Below are 6,192 nucleotides of genomic sequence, written 5' to 3'. Positions count from 1 at the left end.
AAGCGGGTACTGTGCCCGCCCTGATCTACCTGTTAGACCCACTTCCTGGACTTGAAGCCTCTGGTGCCCTTTTGAGATGCAGTGTGCAGATTCATATGAACTGACAAGTCTTCTTTCTTGCAAAGTTAGCAGCTTGTCGGAGAGCATCAAAAATGCCCTTTGAGCTTCTGCAATATCAGCCCTTCCAGCAGTTTCCTCTTTAGCCTCCTATGGACAAATGAATGGCACGGTTTACGTTTAAGAAAAGCACTTCCAATATGAATTGGCTTCATGACGGCTAGGACCAGGGGTTCTGGAGCTTTGTTGAGGAAGACAGGCCATGGGTGTGAAAATAAGGTTGAAGCAGGTCTATTATTTTCCCTGGTTCCAGCAATAGCTCCTGTCCCCACCAGGTAGGTAGGTAGGCAGGCATGCATTGTCCTGCTTCTGGCCTAATTAGGACTTACATATTTTCAAGACAGCTAACATCTTTATTCCTGTATTGCAGGAGGTTAGACTACTAGATGATCCATTTTGTCGCTTCCAACCCGAAAATCCTATGATTAAATGGTTCACTTGGTGAACAGCTGGGGTTTTATCCCATGCTAGTCCTATTTGCAGTAGATCCATTGATGTTAATGGGCATAACTAACTTAGGTCCCTTAATTTAAATGGGTCTATACTGAGTAGGTCTAAGTACTACAATTTCTAGATTCTAGCTATGTTAGTGCACTCTCCACCTTTATTGCATGTTCTGGCTGATTTCCTTCCCAGCCCTATACAGAATCCCTACTAGATAGAATCATAGAATCATAGAGTTGGAAGAGACCACAAGGGCCATCCAGTCCAACCCCCTGCCAAGCAGGAAACACCATCAAAGCATTCCTGACAGATGGCTGTCAAGCCTCTGCTTAAAGACCTCCTAAGGAGGAGACTCCACCTTGGCTGGGGGATATGCCCAGCATATCCCCCAGCCAAGCTCTGGTCACCCCCAGAGCTTGCATTCCAGGATCTCCATGTTCCTGGATTCGTTACAGAAAGGGTAAGTCAAGATGGCATTCCTGAGATGATTTGACCTTCTCTTTCCACCAGGGGCCTTAAAACCCCCTCCTAAGGGCTGCATGTGGACACCTTTGATTTATGTATGGTTGTGTCGCATGCTAGTCCTACTCAGAATAGACCCATTGAACGTGCTTAATGTAGGTCCATTAAATTCAGTGGGTCTACTCTGAGTTGGACTTAGTTGGCTATAAGCCTAAGAATGTAAGGCGAGCCTGCTGGATCAAGCCAATGACCCATCTAGTCCACAATCCTGTTCTCACTGTGGCTAACCAGATGCCTCTAGGACATCAACAAGTTGGACAGAAGCACAACAGCACACCGTCCACCTTCAGTTTCCAGCAAATGGTATTCAGAGGCATAATGACTCTGGCAGTGGAGGTAGAACAAAGCTGCAGTGGCTAGTAGCTGTTGATAGCCTGGTCCTCTGTGAATCTTCCTATGCCTTCATCTGACTGGCCACTGTGAAAACAGGATGCTGGACCAGATGGGCCTTTAGCAAGGCTGGCCCACCCATGAGGCAAGGTGAGGTGACTGCCTCAGGTGTCAAGATCCACAGGACCAAGAGATCCCCCTTGCTCCTGATATAGATCTTCACTCACAGCTTCTTCCTTGGTGGTGAGAGGGACACCATTTTGTGGTTTGCCTCAGGTGACAAAATGTCTTGGGCTGGCCCTGGTTGTTAGGATTGCATGCTCTCAGAGCAAAAACATGCTACTCGTTTCTGACGTGGGTAACGTAACATGAATTTTTAAAAGTTATATGGGAATAGAGGGGGGGGGGAGAGAATCCAGAATATTACAGGCCAGTGAGCTTCACATCCACTCTGGGTAATGGGTGGAAAGCTTCATTAAAGATAATCAAGCATAGAGAATAACAAGTCTTGCTAACCATTAACAAGGAATCCTGAAGGAGAGCCGAAAGAACTTGTAAATTCAAGTGTCTGTTCGTCTCCTTCCTGTTAAAACTAAAACCTGGTGCACCAGGTTACTGACATCTGGGGAGCTTGAATTGTCCAGATACCATTCTTTAAAATGTGAGGTTTGAAAGTGAGCTTTGGTACCCAGCAGCTTCCTTTGAGCACAGTGGGATCCTTTTATATACTTTCCCTTTTCTTCCTCCTGACCTTGATTCTCAAACTAACAGGACCTCAAGTGAAGTGCACAGCAGAATATATATATAAAAAACCAAACTAGTTCAGTTCTCCACATTTCCACAACCCTTTGCCTTAAAAAAAAAAGGCCTCACGAATATTCGCCATCATTTTATGGCCCATTTCCTGCAATGTGCACATTTTTGCAAGAAACTTCCCCAATAAAATGTAATTTTTTTGTACATCGTTTTCATCAGTTTATGTATTTCTATGCACATTTACCCCAATATACATTATTTATTTACACATTTCTGGGCTGGAGAGTTGAGAATTTTAAAGGATAGCTGTGTTTCCATTGGAACATCGTTTCAGGAAGTTATGAATTACGTAGTTTTGCACCGAAATGTGAACCAAATCAAAGCTCTCCCCCATCTTTACATTCAGAGCCATGGGTAGGAAAAATAAGGATGACTGCTGCCCTGAATCTTAGCATTCCAAAAACGTGTGAGTAAAATGCATATTTCAAGGAATCTGTTCTCATGTGCAGCTGTCCGCATTTTGAAGTTCATCTCAGCTGTTCTTCGGAACCAAGGCAAGTGTAGACCTCAAAAGCATAATTTATTAATGGCCAGAACATTTTGAGCCTGAAACTCAACGACAATTGAAATAATGGACCAAAATAATATTGCAGACTACCTGAAAAAAAGGTAATTGCTCTGGAGGGAAACGGCACTCTGAAACGATTATTTCTGAAAGAGTAGCTGGAACTATAGGTGGACTAGTCAGTCAATTCATTGTCACATTTGTAATTCTTCACTAGAGGTGGAGGCGAAATTGATGGTGTTTGCTTTTTACAGCAGGTCAACCTAATTTGCTGGTCTAGGACTTGAATCTCAGTGCTAACTTAGTGGCAGAACATCTGTAAAGGTGAAATTTACATTCAATCCTTGCTCCACCCATCTTTCCCTCTGGTCTCGCTCACCAGTGGCGCATGGTCCCTAGAAAATTGCTCAGGAGAGAATGATGAACAGCTATCTACTGTCCTGGCAAAAGTATTGCAATCAGTGGATCTTGCGTTTTAGTTTTCTGTGGAGCAACCAGGCTGCATCCCCCGTGCCTATCCATTACCTTAATTCCCTTTGAAACTTTAGCTCCGCACTTAGCCGGCATCTGAAGTTACCTGCTACCATATGTCAACAGCCAACAGGAAACTAATTACATCTCATCTTTATGTATCCAACACCTTTGCGAGGTGGGAAAGTAGAATGGGCACCTTTGGTCCACGTACGACGGAAAACAAGCTTCCGTTTCTCTTTTATAGTCTGCAAGGTCATTGCATCAGGAATGGGGAACCTGAAGTGTTCGTCTACTTGCTTTCAAGCCATCTCCAAGCTTCTTTCATCACCCTTAGCTCTCGTGCGCACCAAGGAGCCAGCCAGTCCCTATCAATTGGGAGAGGGCGCTCAGGGGAACATTGTATCAACTGCCCAGTCCATCCAAGTATTCTGCTATTAGAACAGAGGTTCAACAGGAGCATGAGTCGTATTAGCTGAAAAATGCCCCAAAGCCACCTGGACCCATTAGCCTCCATAGGTGGACCATCCTAATAGGTTCCCCAAACTCTGCAGAAGGGAAAAGCCATTGGAAGTCTAAATCTCATCAAGAGGTGATCTGACCATGAAAAAAAGCAGCTGATATTAATATCCCCCTACTCTCAGATCACCCTCTTCTGGCCTGGTTGAGATAACCAGACCCAGAGAATGGCATGCCACATGTGTTAAGTCGATGATATGTTGGGGGAGCTCCATGGTCATCAACAGGGCAGCCATGAAGTCCTGAGCTGACCCAGAGTGAGTGACCTTTGTCTCCCATGGGGAACAGTGGGAGAGCAACTGTTAACACAGAAATGTAGGAAGCCACCTTGTGCTGAGTTAGACCATGGATCCGTCCAGCTCAGCATTGTCTACACTTCTATTCAGTGGCTCGCCAGGGTTCCAGGTGGGGCTCTCTCCCAGCCCTACCTGGGGACACCAGGGATTGGGAACCTTTTGCATGCAAAACAGATGCTCTGCCACTGGCCTATGACCCTTCCCCAGGTGATTCAGAACTCCAAAATCCTCTTTTTTTTTTTTTTTTTACAAAGAATTTATTAGTTTTCCACATAATACAAACAAAACAAAACAACAATACAACAACAAATACAACAAAACAAACACCAATATTTCTTATTCATCTTAAAAAAAAATTCTTGTTTCAAATCTTACTAAATGACTTCCCCCGTCCTCTCTCCTTTGTTTCCAATTCCAATCCACTTTGATAACTTCTCATCTTTAAATTTAGAATCATCAAAATTATCTAAACAAACTTCTTAATATTCAATTATTACATATAATGTTCACAATAACAAACAAACTTCTTAATATTTATTTTTAACTTCATGATATAACCTATTACTTCTTAGCTCCAATCTTACATCTAACTTCTCATATATAAATTTAAAATCATCAAAATTATCTAAACAAACTTCTTAATGTTCAATTATTACATATAATGTTCATAATAACAAACAAACTTCTTAATTTTTATTTTTAACTTCATGATATAACCTATTACTTCTTAGCTCCAATCTTACATCTTATTTTCTTAAACTGCTGCTAATAAACATGTCCAATATCTCTTCACTAGTTCAAAATCTTAAACTCTTAACACACTGACTTCAGGGTACCATGGTGAGCCGTCCTGTTTATATTTTAAATAATCTCACCCTATCCCTCTTCTAACCATTTTCCTTCGGCAAAATTCAGATGAGGAGCAATTTGGAAATGTAGATAACAATACTGTATGTAAATAGCAAGAGAGGAGTTGAGAGTCAACTCATGCCTTGCAAATGTCCTCTGGGTTGGTCTGCGGTATTTATATCCTGCCCTTCACCCAAAGTTTGCAGGGTGAGTCTCAGCACAATATACTCTACAATAGAGAATACCAAGGACACAACCTAGTGGATAATCCAATACAAAATGACTTCTTGCATCTGAGAATATAATAGGTAGGATATTCTCCCACCACCCACATAGGCCTAGTGAAAACATGCAAGTTTCAATTTGCCGCTGAAACTGAATGGGTCTTCAAGGTGAGAGTAGAGAACCTCTCAGACCCAGGGCTAAATGTGGCCTTCTAGGCCTCTCTATCTGGCCAAGGGCCGGCTCACCCATGAGGCAGGGTGAAGCAGTTTCCTCAAACAGCAAAAGGTCCTGAGGTCATGCCCCTATGAGCGCCTCACCCAGCCCACCGCCTCTGCCACTGGCATCGGCACTGATTTCTGGCAAGATCTTGCAAGATGAGGCATGGAGGTGGTGTGGTGGCAGGAAACACGGTGGCAGGGAGGGCTGTGGGGCAGAGCAAGGCAGCACTTCCCGCTTTGCTTTGAGCAGTGAAATGGGACACACCACCCCTGATCAGGCCCCTGGGACTCACCCCAGGCAATGTCCCACACTATTCTTCCTTCATACCTTCCTTGGGTATTTTAGCCTGGGTGGAATGTGTCCTTGAGCTCTGATAATGCCTCTTTCTTCACTAGATGGCAGGCGAAGAGGGGTGTGTCAGTGTATGTAGAAACTAGCTGACTGCACATTATTTTATCAGTTGCTCCATTCACTTTGATAGCCTTCCACCTCCCCTAGAGATAGTGAAACAAACATTCCCCCCCCCCCCCAACCATCTGCTGTCAAAACTGAATGGAAATGGAAGTGGGAGCTTGGCTGACCTCAAGAAGGAAAGAATGAATGAGCACAGGAAGAGTGTTGGGGCTGGATCAGTCTAGCACCATCTTCCTCCATTAGGTCAGTTGGATGTCTTAAGGCAGAGCCTGCAAGCAGGACCTGGGAGCGATAGCAGCTCTCCTCACTTGTGATTCCCAGCAACTCATAGGCAGACACTGTGGTTCCCAGTGATCTTCTCTCACTGGGTGCAATGCCACAATTTCCTGCACTGGGTTCTGAAGAGTCTCCAAGGACAGCCCCATAAAAGCGGCCTGGCTGTGAACTAGCATGGCGTTTACGGAA

This window comes from Lacerta agilis, chromosome 8 (genome assembly GCF_009819535.1).
Source record: "Lacerta agilis isolate rLacAgi1 chromosome 8, rLacAgi1.pri, whole genome shotgun sequence".
NCBI classification, from domain to species: Eukaryota; Metazoa; Chordata; class Lepidosauria; order Squamata; family Lacertidae; genus Lacerta; species Lacerta agilis.
This window is presented reverse-complemented; position numbering follows the sequence as displayed.